This window comes from Oxyura jamaicensis, chromosome 1 (assembly GCF_011077185.1).
Source record: "Oxyura jamaicensis isolate SHBP4307 breed ruddy duck chromosome 1, BPBGC_Ojam_1.0, whole genome shotgun sequence".
Lineage (NCBI taxonomy): Eukaryota > Metazoa > Chordata > Aves > Anseriformes > Anatidae > Oxyura > Oxyura jamaicensis.
This window is the reverse complement of record NC_048893.1, coordinates 140503176-140519617: the sequence shown is the minus strand read 5'-3', so window position 1 is coordinate 140519617 and position 16442 is coordinate 140503176.

Below are 16442 nucleotides of genomic sequence, written 5' to 3'. Positions count from 1 at the left end.
TTGCTCTCCTGGAATGTTGCCTATTCAATCTCATTTTTCTTTAGAAAAAAATGCTTGTATACCCTGTTTAATGTAACAGCATCAAACAGTGTATACTGGTGCCTTTCAAGCACTACAACAATTTCACATTGAGGCCCGTGACACAGTACACAAACATGGAGAGTGGGTCCAGTTTCACTGCATACATGCTGTCGAGTCCTCTGCATCAAGACACATCAACTTTGACCTCACACAGCAACTTTGTCATGACCAGAGTGGTATATTCTTTGTGCTGCTTTGGAGCTGGGGCTGGTCCAAAACTTCAACTCAGCAGACTCATCCCATAAGATGGCCCTGAACCATCCTGTAAAACGTTACAGATGTCCCTATTTACAGTTCCCCTGGAAGCAGGCTTGTTTGCCTGGTGAATCACCTCAGTAAAGGGCCAGCCACTACCAGCTTCCAGATGAGTGCTTAGAAACTTCCCGAGCAGCAGTGTTTCTTCCTCACTCAGAGAGGAGAACCGATGCTCCCCATGGAAATCATCTTCAGATCACAGTGCAAGAACAGAAAAACAGAGTGGAAAATTTGCTGTGGAGTTTATCAACTAATACACAAAGTGCCTACCCCTTAACGCTTGTGCAGCTTATGCTCAGTTCTCCAAAGCTGTCCTCAGAGCAGACACCAAGTCCATCCCACACAGCTGTCAAAAGAGTTACGCCCCTTTCTCTGGTGAGGAAATTGCATAACCTCTGAAACAATGTGATGTGATTGGATATGGCAAATCACCTTCACTGACAACCACCTTTTCTGTGAGAGGGGACATGGCAAGGTCCAGCCGGCAAATATAGAAACTCATGGAAGAAACCAGACAGCCCAAAAATCACCACCCACATGTCAGCCTGAAGTGTCGCTTGTGCAGTCAGTTCAACTTCTGTAACGTGGATGCAGAAAGAAACTACAAGTAGTGGAAATGAATAGGGGAGTTTAATTCAGTGAAGTTTCACTCCCACTGAGGAGGCATGTGGATGACTGTACAGAGCTCAGTAAAAACAGAGCAAAGAGTCATGAAGGGGGAGACAGACCAGAGTGTCAAGTGGAATTGCTAATTTATTTCTCCCAGTAGCAGTCTGCCTCCTGGGATATTATACGAACAGGTTAAAGGTTTAGATTTCCAAAGAAGGGAATACACACTGTGCAAATGCGACACTGTTTTCCTCAGTATCATTTTTACTGGCAAGGTTGCCATGGGCTGTCACTGGCCTAGGCAGGATTTTGCAAAATGAAAGAATATTCATACCAAGGGCTGGGAAGCCACACTTCTGCTCTCTTCAAACCAGCAGCTACCAAAAAATAAGCAGAAAGATTTCTAGCTCCCTCCCTATGTTAGGAAGTCCATGACGCATTACTTGATAATAGCTATTTTGGTATGATAAATGCTTTTTTTTTTTTTTTTTTTTTTTTTTTTTTTTTTTCTGGAAAGTGACACTTTTCCAAAGTGTGTACAGCCATGTATTGTCATGGTAAGTTACTTTTTCAAGTAATTGCTGTCTTTGTAAGAGGTCATTCTGCATGATTTTAATAGATTTAGCTGAAACTATAAAAAGGCAACTGAGTTGATTTTAAATAAAGCAAATGGTGTGTTTTATGAAGTTTTATTAGTTTCTTTGAAATGCAGATTTGTATTAGCTGAGCATGAAATAAAAGGGTATGGGGGCTGTACAAGAGAGATAAGTAGGAGCATTCACATATTCATGCTTCACCTTTCTTTTTTGGGGTGCTTTTTTTATTAACATTACTGTGGATGTTTTCTGAGGGGAAAGATTGTCACCTGCATTTTCAGGCATGGTAAGAAGCATATTAAAGGATTACTTTACTTTTGCTAATTTCTTTTTAGATTTGCTTTTCAGGCAAACAACCTGGAAAGTCTCTCTTTTCAATGTTTTAAGAGAGAAAAATTAGGTTTTACAGGACATAGCACTGTTTTAAATGCTTTTGGCTTCCAATTTTAGAGGTATCTGTACATGAATTCCTCTTATTGGATCAGCTCATCCTACTTTCTGCAAGTACTTTACAAAAGAGGGCATGTTAATGTTTTACGTAACTTGCATCAAATAACAATACATGTAAGTATTGATAGGATCTGAGCACAAAGCATCTTTGATACCTGCAACTACTTTGAATTAATTTATAATTTGTGTACCCAATCAGAATATACACTGACAGCAGTGACATTTTACACCCACTTGATGTAAGAGCAACTAAACATACAATACTCAGTGCAATGAAGAGTGAAGGCCCTAATTTTAACATCATTCAGCCAGGATTTGACAGCCAAGCAACCCATGCAATCCATGCCATTAATGTTCTCACACATTAAGAGACCAGAGTAGCAAGGGGAATGCGTAAATTCAAAAATCTATTTTTACTTGCATTTTAAACAAATAGCCCTCAAATATTTCAAGTAGCAATGATTTTCATTAAAGAATGCTGATTCTTTAATTTTCTTACATCCAAAAGTCATGGTATCTAAGTAACCACTTCTCCTTCCTTTTTTTTTCTTGGAGAAAAATCCTGTAAAAAACAATTTTTAAATGACACATTATAAAATTTTACTGACCCATTTAGCAGCTTATTTTAATAGCTGTATTAGCATGCACATAAATGGAAGTCCATGAACACCTGAAAGCAGGAGCTGTAAGCCCCATGCCTTCCATTCAGCTGCACTCCCTTTTTCTTCCATTGAAACTGCATTTACAGAAATGATCAAACAATACCACACAAAAATTTTAAAGAGGTTCCAACAGAAAATCCTCCTGGAAACAGATCTGGTCCTATTTTTTCAAAATGCCCCAGAAATCCATTTTATATCCATGACAGTTTTATGACCTATATAGCTAATGATTCCAAACCAGACCCAGTTACTGCTCCAGACACAAAATATTAGTTAATTTCTTGGGGTGCAGAGAGAATCTATAAACCAGAGGATACATCTAGTTGACAACTGAAGCAACCCAAAAACATTTTCCAGTTGGGCTTAAATATGGTATGGCTTTCTGGCAACAGAAGTAGGTAAGGTTCTAGCCTTCTCCACTTTCCCTCCCAATGTCTATTTAATGACTTCCTGTTACAAAACACTTCTTGGGTCATGAGTGTGAACTTCATTCACACTGTATGAGCATTTTGCCTCCCATTTGCCTAGAGGGCCTTACAGCAAAAAGTTTTTTTTTTTTTTTTTTTTTTTTTTTTTTTCCTAGTGAAACCTACATTGTGAAGGCTTATTTCTCTGTAGAAGTGACATTTATTAGCTATTTCTTTCACAAAGAAATAGCTAATAAATTTTTTTCTTTTCAGAAAAAAATGTATTTTCAACATCATTAAAACCATCATCAACAACAACAAAAAAACAACAATTAAGCCTTGAAATAAGAAGTAATTTGTGTAAATACTGAAGTGGACGTAAGTTGTAAGAAAGTGCAGGTTTTCTTCAATAAGATCATCTGGCACACATCTATAAGATTTGAAACTAGAATTAGACATATAAAATACATTTCTGAGGCTAGGATTAAGAGCAAGAAACACTATGACTGAATACCAGTAAGTCCATATGTGCTTTCTAAATTTTCTGTGAACAGAGGCAAAGAGATTTGACTACTACACCTTTGTTGCAGGGAAGATAGGAAACAATCTGGGACAGACAATCTCAGATGTCTGAGGAGGAATAAAGTTCATTAAAGGTCTGAGAGTGGATAAGAGGGATGAGCAGGAAGATGTGTGAATATATGTGAATATGGTGTGACTGTTCCTCTGAAGAACGAGCTAGAACATCAGCTGTCATTTCAAAATGTCATTGCAAGAGCTATACACAAAATAAACTGTTCCAGTCCTTTTTGTAGCTCAGGTCTGCAGAGATCAGACTTCTCATATTTGCACACTTATTTCAAATGGCTGAGACAGTAAAATTTAATGAAAATATGTTATTAAAAGTGCATCACATGGTGAACTATCAAATTAAGAACGTATTGTATTTATTTCACTTATAGCATACTTACACTAAACTATCTAACAGCAGCTTCTTGTAAGATAAGCATAATTCAGAAGCCTGAAGTTTTATTTGTAATGACTTGCATGCAAAATGGTTCTTCTCTAATGAAAATAGCAAATATGATGAGCATGAATGAATACATTGCTACCAGCCTGGGAATAAAAAGCCAACTTACTTTTGTTGGAATGTATGTCTAATAGGTTCGAATAATGGTTATGTTATTTTTGCAGTATGACGTGCTTCTTTAAGTACTCCCCTTCCTTGTTTCGCCCTTTGTGCACAGAGTGCTGCCAATATCAGTTCTTGCATATCACATCTGTGAAAGAGCTCTCCCTGCTCTCCCAGGCAGACTTCTCATTACTATTATCCTAAAGTTTTAACTGACAACCCAATGCTATTCAATATCTAAATATTCTGAAAGACCAATATTTTGCAGTTCCAGAAAAAAAAAAAAATACTCAAAAGCCTGATACTTCATGTGCTGCTTGACTAAATCCACATTAGCAGTAATGTCTGGCTGTGTGTAGTGATGAGCAGACAGCAGTTCATTAGGTTGACTGAGCAAACTATCACCTCATCTCACCACAGGGAAAATGCATTTAAGCATTTCTTCCTGTTGCACCCAGCCTTGTTCCCTGATGAAATAGTTGCAGAACCCTTGGATCGTGCAGGTTCCTCAGTGAATCTGGAATGAGTGGAATGAGGTAATGAGCCAAGTACAGCATGGCTGGGTCTGCATGCATCTCAAAACACTGAAAAACAGAGCTGTATAAAATCATGTGGCAAAAATGTGATAGAAATTCCCAAGACTAGGAAAGCAGTGAGCTAATACTCTATAACTCATAAGAGATACTTAGCTGAAACAATACAGTATTATGACATTCCCCCAAAATTTGTATGCATATGAGAGGTAATCGCTTTTTACCACAGTGCTGTGAGATAGTATTATGGAGTTACTTGAAACTAATACCTGAAATGCCAGTGAAGATGCTGTGTAGTGATCTCTGTAGTACTTTATGTTGCTATGGATTGTTAAATAATTAAAGATGCAACTTTACTGCATAACAGACCTTGCCATAACTTATGTGAACCTTGCCATAACTTATGTGAACAATAATAAATATAAATAAATATAAGTAATAAATATAGTATATAATAAATAATAAATAAAAAAAAAGCACAAAGCCATTATATTTGTGCTTCATGTGGGCTTGATGGACATAACAGACCGAACAACAGTATAGATACTTTTACTACCAGAGTTTCGTATGCTCAGTTGGTGAAGGGTTACACAGATATATATTATTAAACTGTTGGAAATGTGCAGAAGATGTCTTACAGGAGAAAGGGGAGCAGGAGGAGAGAAGGTAACCCTTTGGAGGATCTGAAATATTCCAGCAGACTCCACACTATTTTTCTTCTGAAGAGTCAAGTTCACACCATGGCACTGAAGTTTGTTCTAGTGCCAGCTTTCCAGGTCCTATGGTAACTCACCTCACTGGAGGCAGCAAAGGATCTTCATTTGTTTTCAAATATAAATATATTGTATGTGTCATTCCAGCCAAAAGAAGGAGTAATGGCTGTTAAAAAAAAAAAAAAAAAAAAAAAAAAAAGCCATTCCAAGCCCTCTCAAAGCATGGCTGTGCTCAGCCTACTTCACCCTGCAATGTCTTCAAACAGCTGTCGGGAAGCCTGGTAAAGTCTGGAGCTTGCCAAGATTAGTCAGTCATTGTTTCTAGCTAAACTTCGACATGATCAGAGTGTATAGAACTTCTATTCAGTGAATTACTGCTAATGACATTTATTACCAGTATTAACAGTAATTTATCCACCGTTAATCAGAGCAGCCAGTTACAGTACTTCTCAATCATTCTGAGTCCTCACTTTGCCAGTTGACTAAAATATTTTATGCTACCGTAAGTCACAAAGCCTCAGCAAACAGCCAGTAAATTTAGACAGAGCCAGGATTCTGAAAAGTAACACCCTGCTTCTGTCTAATTTATTGTCGCTGTTTATGTTTGTGCCAAGACTGGGGTTTTCCCACTGATCAAGATTTGAAATACATAGTCATAAAATGTTGTTTAGGAGTGGGCCATTTGATTAGTAGTAGAAAATCATGTTCTGCTTAGTGGAGATGTTAGCGGTACATTCATTACAGAAGAAAGTATATCTTCTAATCTACAAGGTTGGTAAGTATTGCCTGGGTCATTCAACTCATTACCTATGACTTCTGAAATTCTCATTCATCTCCACATTTGCTGAGCTTCGAGACATATTATATGCATGGTGGTGGAGGAGGCATGTTCAGGATTGTCAGAATAAACTGCCATGGAGAGAGGTACCCGATCCCCTTACCAAGAGGAAAACCTTCCTCTGCCTTCTATAGAAATTCCATAGCAAAAATGCCCTTCAATGTGTGTCAAGCCATAAAATCAGTGATGATCCATCTCTCTTGAAAAATGGGAGAGCAGGGAGGGTAACACTGAAAGGCAAAATAATTTCAGGTTAGTACCTCTTTATGTTGTCAGAAAAAGTGTTCTAGCTAGTGATGAATTTGTAGTAGGGATGTCCAAAGGGAGGGACAAAGAGGACGAGGGTGCCTTTGTTAACACAGCAAGCAATTCACTATTAATTAATGCCATAAGCGGAGTCTATGCTCCTTTCACAAAGTTATTGTAACAAAGAACATATCAGAAGTTAAACGTTTTCTGGAAATTGTTTAAGATGGCCACTCTGCTTAATCAGCGTGAAGTTCAGTCCTGCATCAGATTACTAAAGCATACCGTTACCCCCCGAGGGCTTAAAATTCCTGCAGTTTCGTATCAGTCATTATGCCATGAGCAATGCAATTCCCATAACATGATCCAGGTCTTGGAAATAGGGGTAGGAACAGTTAAAATATCAACGTTAGCTTGACATAGGCTACACTGATAAAATATGTATTTCCAGATGTTTGGCTTCAGAGAATTATTTAAACTGACGCATTGCAAAGATTTATCTTTATCTGGCCTATATGATACAACCTGGTCAGACACAACAAAAATGAAAGATTTATTTTTAAATAAAATCAGATTTTGTTGAAACCTGCAAGTGGCAGTCTGTTCAAGTTTGACAATTCACCAAACCCCTGGTTGTAACCCATCTGCCAGCTGCCTTCCAGCTCACAGGCTGGGCTTCTTGTGCCTCAGAGGGGAGGTGGGTGCCTGGACATGGGGCAGCCCAAGATGCCAGCACCTGTGGCCTGTGGAGGAGGCCAGCCAAGTGAGCTCTTGTTCCCAGAGCAGCATGGGGAAGAGCAATTTCTTCCCCCCAGTTTTTTTTTTTTTTTTTTTTTTTTTTTTTCCTTTAAACAGCAAAGGCTTTTATTCAAATTGGAACCAAAGCAAAACACATCACAGAATCACAGAGACACAGAGATCACAGAATTGTAGGGGTTGGAAGGGACCTCAAGAGATCATTGGGTCCAACCCCCCTGCCAAAGCAGGTTCCTTAGAGAATGTTGCCCAGGTAGGCTTCCAGATGGGCCTTGAATAACTCCAGAGAAGGAGACACCACAGCCTCCCTGGGCAGCCTGGTCCAATGCTCCGTCACTCTTACTGTGAAGAAGTTCTTTCGCATGCTGGTGTGGAACTTTCTGTGCTCCATCTTGTGGCCATTACCTCTTGTCCTGTCCCCACAAACCACTGAAAAGAGGTTGGACAAATCCATCTGTCTCCCACACTTCAGGTATTTACAAACATTAATAAGATCCCCTCTCAGTTTTCTTTTTCTCCAGGCTGAACAGACCCTTTCTTCATAGGGAAGATGCTCCAGGCCCCATATCATCTTTGTGGCCCTCTGCTGGACTCTTTCCAGGAGATCCCTGTCTTTTTGGTACCAGGGAGCCCAGAACTGGACACAGTACTCTAGGTGAGGCCTGACCAGGGCAGAGTAGAGGGGGAGGATCACCTCCCTTGACCTGCTGGCCACGCTCCTTTTAATGCACGCCAGGATCCCATTAGCCCTCTTGGCCACCAGGGCACACTGCTGGCTCATGGTCAACCTGTTGTCCACCAGAACCCCTAGGTTCTTCTCCTTAGAGCTCCTCTCCAGCAGGTCAACCCCCAGCCTGTACTGATACGTCCTTCCCAGGTGCAGGACTCTACACTTGCTCTTGTTAAACCTCATTTGATTTCTTCCTGCCCATCTCTCCAGCCTGTCCAGATCTCACTGAATGGCAGCACAGCCTTCTGGAGTGTCAGCCATTCCTCCCATCTCTGTGTCGTCGGCATACTTGCTGAGGGCAGACACTATTCCCTTGTCAAGGTCGTTGATGAAGATGTTGAACAAGACCGGACCCAGCACCAACCCCTGGGGAACACCACTAGTCGCAGGTCCCCAGCTGGACCCTGAGCTGCCAATAACCACCCTCTGAGCTCAGCCAGTCAGCCAGTTCTCAACCCACCTTACTGCCCATGAACACATATTTCCTCCTAAAATTGAGTTATTCTCTGCTTTAGTTTAAACATATCAATTACTGGTCTGTCTGTAGGCAGCTAAGAATTATAGAAGAATTACATTGTTTTAGAAGACACAGTGGTCTCAAATATATGGAAGTGCATTTGATTCAATCAGTGAACAAGGCTGGATGAAAAATATACAGTTTGTTCATGCAATCCTTTCTGCAGATATGAAACAAAAGTCTGTCTATACCTGTGCCTAATAAGCTACCTACAGTTACTTGCCTAAAAAAAGGTGAAACCCTTTACAGCCATTTCCAGTGTTCTTTCATTAAATATTTGTGGGTCTTTAGTAACAAGAAAGGCTATGATTGCTCTTTTGTATATCTGTGATTGGATCCTGGATAATTTCCCAATGAGCTGTGCACAGAGAGTGCTCTGTTGTGAATTTGGATGCTCTGACATTGAAACATATGCTTTCAAGTGCGTCAATATGAATTTAAGGGACTGACAGTGGCAGTGGTTGTCCCAGTTCACGTTTATAGAGGTATTCATTCCATAGAGGTGTCTTGGTTCAGGTATATTCTTCAATACCTTACTGCAGGCTAGAGAGATCTGTAGGCTATTCCCTGTTGGTGGCTGTCCACTCCTGGCCATGTCCTGGCTTTCCATTCTGGGCATTCCTGACCCACTGGATAGTGAGGAGGTGAGGTGTCTGGTAAGGGCGTCCCAGCACCCTGATTTGTAGATTTGTGCAAACCCCTGGGGAAGGAATGTTTTGCTGTCAGCCAAAATCACTCTTAATTCAAGCCAACTAGGATAAAATGGTGGGGGAGAGAGTGGAAAGAATGGATTTACTTAAACAAAATTGACAACACAGCTGCCAATGTTTATAAAAGACATAGGTCAAGAAATGAAAGAAAAGAACATGCTTACTCTATTCAATTTAATCCAAGTGGTTTCATTCTCTCCTCTGCTGTGTGTTTTCCTGTAGACATTCCTAAGGCTACCTGGTCAGAGATTTTGTCTTTCTGCATATTTTATGTCTCAGGTTCCATCCACTACAGAGAAAAGTACTTGCTGATAGGACATATTTGCTTTCATAACTAATCTTCCCTTCAGATTCCACTGATTTAATCTTTCTCTTCAGAATGTATTTTTTTTTCTTTCTCCCTTTTCCAAAAGACATAGCCTTGCTGCTCCCTTCCTAATTAAAATAAACAATGTTATAATCACTCTGCAAAACCAGCTGTCATCTTCTTTGCTTGATTTTAATTAACCATTGGGTGACAGTGGTGTCAATGCTACTAATGAACAAACCAGAAATTTCAGACAACATTTGGAAGAACCTACCAGAGTTAGATAAGTACTCAGAAGGCTGACAAATGCAAAAATGTGAACAAGAGTGGAAAGTAACTCATATTGATAGAAAATATTTCTTTTTTTTTTTTTTTTTAATTATTATTATTATTTTTTTAATTTGCCATTGAAACAGGGAGGAAAAAAGTATCTGTTTAAATATCAGGAAAATGTCTGCCAGAAAATTAGAAGATACTGCATGTATGAGGGTTTGAAAACAAGCTGTGAGTCAGTGCTCTTACCTCTTTTCATAGTTTATGCAGCTTTGGTCATCCTTGTCACTAAAAGGTAAAATCATGGTCCAGAGGAAGTAATGAAGTGATTGCTGATGTAAAAGCTTTCTATGTTATATTATAATGAGAACTAAGAAAAAACACCACATTTTAATTTTCTTAAAAAGAGAAATATTTTTACAGATACCTTTTATGTAAACCATTTTTTTTTTTTTTTTTTTTTTTTTTTCTGGCTAGCTACTGTTATGACTAGTCTGGAGAAGAAACATATAAGGTGATATTAAACTGTCATCTAAAATAAATGGGAAGATACAGGTTGGATATGAAAGCTGAACAGGTAAAAAAGAATCAATAGAAAAAAAGGAACATTTACAAACTAACACTTAAAACCAGAATGCATAATTCAGTTCTGTAACCCCATGACAGATATCACTCAAGAAAAGCACTTTGCAGAAGGTTGAAAAGGATTAGACACAGATAGGTGAACAAGATGAATATCATTCAGTTACACTTGTTAAGATCAAATTATAAGTAAACCAAGCCATATGCAGGCAAATAGCTCCCTGAAGTGAAGAAGAAACTTCCCCATAGTCTTATCATAGAGTAATAGTACATTATAGGTGCCTTTCACCTTGACTTAAAGTCCCTATCCTTGGCTGCTGTCAGGCACAGAATATTCATCAGGAATACTTGATTGCTGAGGGCAGGTTGGAGGTGACCTGTTCAAATTGCTTTCGCAGCCTTTTCCTTGAATGCACCCTTTTCATCTTTTACTCCTCCCACAGTTTCGATTTTATGTCCCTACTTTTGCTTTTTCTGTTTTCTATTTCTCCTCCTACAGTACTTCCCCATTCAACCTGTTTCTCCTATTCTGGCAGCAGACTGTTTGACCTCTCTCAGCAGCTCTTGTCACTACATCCTACTCATGCTGTATATTTCTCCTACTCTCAACACAGAACAGTTTTTTTTTTTTCCTTTTTTTTTCTTTTGTTGTTGTTGTTTTTGTTTTGTTGTTTTTTGTTGTTGCCATGTTGCATGTACATGTCTGAGCAAACTAATGACATGTCCAAGCAAACAGACCTCAGGAACACCCCAGAGCAATGAACCACTAGAATTATTATTATTATTATTATTGGACTTCTGCTCTTAGAGAAGCTTAGCACATTACGACTCTCTTATTTTCAGTTCATGCGGATCAAACAGATCATCACATGGCAGAATCCCCAAGAGAAAAATCAGCTAAAACTGATTGCTACTCCAGTACCAGTTCTGTGGCATTTTAAGAGTGACTCAGACGGTGGTATCTTTTGTGGGCTGCCACGTATTTGCCCAATAATGTTTCAGAGGTGTGTAGACTTTTTTTTTTTCTTTTTCTTTTTCTTTTTCTTTTTCTTTTTCTTTCCTGAACAGCAGTTCCTTTAATATTAATTTCCTTTCCTTAAATTTGAAAGAAAAATCATGTTCTTATTGTCATTTCCTACTCAAACTCAAAGCCTAAGAAGAAGAAGAAATAGTCTTCTCATTAATCTGTATCATGACTAACTTAATCTGACTTAGTCTGTATCATGACTAACAACTTGCAGTGCACAGGAGACATGGATATTAGAGATGAGAAGCCTCTCACTGTTGCACTAGCAACCCTTTTTCACACGGTGTGTGTGAGTACCGTGTCCCTGGATCTGTGTGAGGGACATATTCCAGCCATTAGACCAAAAGAGCCCTGGGGCTCTGCGATTGTTTGCCTTCATCCCCAAGTGCAGTGGAGAACCTGGTCCAGGTTCCTGGCTGCAGCTGTGCTGTGCTGGGAGCAAAGGGTGTGCAGTAGAGTGGGTATCACTGGCAGATTGGCTTTGCTGTCTTCCTTCTGCACAGGAGAGCATAACAGATCATAGTGAGTCACTGCTTGCATATTGTCCAAAAACTTTCTTTCACCTGCGGTTCTTAGCACAACTGACACGTATGAATATGGCTGATATAATGATAGGATTTTAAAAGACCACCAGAAATGCAGAGTGAAGTCTATAAGGAAACATAGAAGCCTTATTACAGATATAAACCAGTAATCATTCTTTTGGTGTGTTTGCCCATGGGATTTTTTGTTTGTTTGTTTTTATCAACTGAAAGTGAGTGGAAGGAAATTAAAGATACAGGCAAAATAAATTCCCTCTGACTTCAAAGGAGAAATAGTTCTTTGGAAATTCATGTGCAATTATTAGATAGTGTTGAAGTACAGTAATACAGAGATGCATGGATAGCATTGTACACAACGTTTCATGCTGTGCATGCCCGCTCACACTCTTAAACAAGAACCAGGCAGGCATCCTGCCACCTTACTGTTTTGTTTGAATGAGCCAATTTACAAGAAGCGAGTTTCTTCATCTAAAAGGTCCGAGACCTCAAATTATCTGCATAGATGTGCTTTGTCCAGACTTGGCATGTTTTAGAGTTTAAATTAAATCCAGAGAGTTTCCAGGCAGATAAAAGGGAGCTTCCTTGCCAATAGAAGTTACAACCAAAGGGAAGACAGCTGGACAAAAAACTAAGGAAGGAAAGCTAATAGACATATAGTTTAGCATAAATTCAAAAGGTGAATTAAGGAATTGTTTTAAACCCAATTATTTCCCAAACATTTAAGAGTGATGTCCATTGTTTTAACAACTTGTTTGCCTGCCTCTCCTCTCCTCTTTTCTGAGTTTTTTTTCAGTTTCTGTTTCCTTTTCTTTTTCTGGTGCCTAGCTAATCCAGTGTGTGTAGAAGTGGAGGTGCTTCAGGCAAAGGCTCAACCTTAAAAGGAATTTCTACCTGCAATCGGTGACTGCCTGAGAAGGATTTTCTCCTGCCAATAACAGTTGTTCACCTATGACCCCTTTTTGGTAAACTCATAGCTGTCCCATTATTACTTTTTTTTTTTTTTTTTTTTAAAAAAAAAAGGTGCTTTGAATAAGAATGTGTTCCATTAAGCAGGCAAGTCTAAGCAAATGTCTAACACCAGTGCCCATGAAGTTCATCAGAGGAATGCTGATTGATTTTCTTTAAATAGACCAGATGACGGGTAGAGCATTAGGCTTGTCTAAACAATACGCAAGTCAGCATGGGGAGGAGAGAAAAAATGGATTCATTCCAACAGCACAATATAGCGCTGAGAATAGCCTAAGTGTAGGAATTCAGGCTCAGACTTTTAAAGGCAGATTTTCCATTGGTTTAAAGAGGAGATATTCCTATTCTTCATGAGGAATACTCATATTTTAAAATCATGGCATCAGCAGCTGAATATAGTTTATGCTGCAGAGCTTCTTCGTTGTCAGCACACCTGAGGGTCTTAAAGTACCTGCCAAATGTTTGTATGTAAAGGAGTATAAAGGCAAGCTGAACTGAACAAAAGTCAGTCTGCTCCCTGGAACTAGAGCCTTAATGTATTTTAGTGCTCAAAGATGCATTAAAAACCTAACACAATTTTCAGGAAGCCAGAAAATGTCTTACACAGCAGATTTTCAGTGCTTGACTCCTAAAGCAAGGCAGAGTCCATACACCATGTGCCCCAGAAAGTCCTGTCCCACCCCTACTCCCCAAGGAAATTTTACATCAGGACAACATCTAACAAAATGGAATTTCCTATTATATGGGAAAAATCCATAATTTGTCTCCATACGTCAGAATGCTATACCCTGTCAAAACAATCCTAACCACAGTTGACAAGATTCCCTGATCTGCTTGGGTCTCCATCTGCCTGGCTGCCGAGCTACTGAGAAGCTCAGCATCTGGAAGCCTTTACCTGCCGTGATTTTCTTCCCAGGTTGCTGGGGCTTTGATGTTGCCAGGCTTCCTGCTGAAGGGTTGGGCCCCAGCTCTCAGGACAATCTGGCAGAGAACCAGTCAGGAAACGCTCAGTAAAAGTTCCTATCCATAGACAAGCAAAGCAAGACTTTCTTTTTCTCATTTGACCTGCCCCAACAGGGCAGGAGAACTTGAGCAAGCTAGGCTGGGGGAAGAGCAGCAACTGCTTTGACCAGAATATATCTACTTAGGCCCCTGCTCAAGAATATCTGGTGAAAACAGTTGTGTTTTTAAGAACAACACTGGTTATCACATTTGGGTACAGGTAGCAGTAGTAAATCTTAAAAATATGTTTCCACTGGCCCCTCTCCCTGGCACAGAGGAAGGTAAGGGCCTGAAGCTACATTCCCCTCTCCTTCATCAGCACCCAAATGCTGCTGCTGGCTGTGGCTGCTGTCAATAGAGAAAGCCCAGTCCAAGGCTGCACAGATAAATCACCTTCTTTTGCCTTAAATAATAGTGAGCCCCAGCTCTCTTTTTATCACAATAGCGAAACACATTCAATTTATTCTGGGGCTTTTGGGGCCCAGTTGGCTTGCATATATTGTCAATCAGTTATTCAGCTTCTGTCCTGTCCTTGGCATAACTCAGAGAACTAATATTTCATGAAAATGGGTAGGAACTATTGCTCTCCGTCAGCTTTCTGCCCCCTGTATTAACATGAACTACATCTGGAATCACATCAGTTGTAAACACAGGGGCAGACGCTCAACTGGTACAAATCATCTTAGGTTTCTTGAGCTGCCTGGAGGCAAGACAATGAGTCTGCACATCAGCAAGCATCCCTCTGCGAGTACCCAGCGGCACAGAGAGCAGGGGGTCACCTTCCAGGCAAAGAGGAAGGCAGGAAGGGCGGCTCAGGCATAATAGCAGCCTCAGCACCTTTATTTACTGCACAGCCTGACAGCAGGGCACTGGCAGATGAGGAAGAGAAGCTGAGATTGAGGGTTTGCATCGGATAGGCAGCCCCTTGCAGGACACGAGTGGTAGGAAGGGAGTGGAGCTGCATAACCGGCACCTCTGGGGAAGGCTTTGTTCTCTAAGTGCAGGGTGGGAGTGGATTCCTGCTGACATGCAGGCGTGCTGTGACAGTTTGCTCAGAGACAGGGTTTCCATCTGGTGATGAGTTCTCCAGGAAGCTGTTCAATCCTGGCCAGAGATGTGTCTGTCTTCTCTCTCCATCCTCATTTTTGGCAGAGACTGAACACCCCATGGAAGTCTAAGGAATAAAAGATAGGGGCTCAGTGTGCACTTTAGACTTTCAAATGCACATTGATTCATTTCAAGTAAATCACTGTCCATGGCATGACAGAAGCTAATTTATAGTCTGTATCAGTAGATTACATGCACTATCATTTCAGTTTAAAGATGAGGCATAGATCAGAGCCAGGTGTTAAATGGAGGATGAAGGTTTAAATAAACCCCAATTTTCAGAAGTGAGGCCAAACCCTGGCTCTTCAGCTGGTTTGCACAATACTTGCCACTTTTGGAAAGTGTGTTCTTGTTGTACAGATACTCCAAAACAGAACCACCTTGTCTATCTACCTAGCACAGCTCATGCAGATGAATTGCCTTTGGCACTGAGTGTACTCTCGGCCATTTAATCAGCTTATGATTCCAGAGGGTGCTTTGAAAAGACAAAGTAACATCTCTCTGATATATATCTTTTTGGTGTTTAGAAACCTCAAAGAATGAGTTGCAGAGAGAAGAAGAGATATTTGCTGAAAGGAGCTGTGCAGATCACTTAAATCAAATCCAAACCAGCATGAGTCAGATTCTGTCCACTACCAGGACGCAAGCATCTGCTGTGGGGGGAGTCCCAGAGCTGATTTCCTTGGGCACCATCATCACAGAAGGGGAGTGGAGTTGTACCATCCCAGCACAGGGCTGGAGATGTCCCTCCTCATGGGACTTTGATGGAGGGGAGCCTCCACTTCTGCTCACCCCAGGGGAAGAGCTCACAAGGCAAATTTTTGGGTGTCTTCCACTTTGGAGTAGCTTGCCAGCTGCCAGGGTGATCTGCCACATTTGGGAAAGTCTATTCAATTTCCTGTGGCTGGTGTGTAAGTCCTAAAGGTGGTAATTTGCTCAGTGCTTCTCATTCCAACAATTATAAAATGAAAAGTTCACAGCTGGAGGATCCTTTTCCATCTTTTACACCTGCCAAATTCACAATTCCATATTGCCCTTATCACAGTCAGTAGCATCAAAATTGAAAATAATACATAGTGTTCTGAAGTAGCAGAAAAAGACACATTTAAATACCCACAGAAGAGGATAGAAATGATTATAAAGAATGAGCTTTTCCCACCTTTGGATTTTATCTCCTTTGAAATGTAATACTACAAGGACAGAGTTCAGTCTATAATATTAAATGATTTAGGAAATTCTCCATGCCTTTTCTTTTCTTTTCTTTTCTTTTCTTTTCTTTTCTTTTCTTTTCTTTTCTTTTCTTTTCTTTTCTTTTCTTTTCTTTTCTTTTCTTTTCTTTTCTTTTCTTTTCTTTTCTTTTCTTTTCTTTTCTTTTCTTTTCTTTTCTTTTCTTTTCTTTTC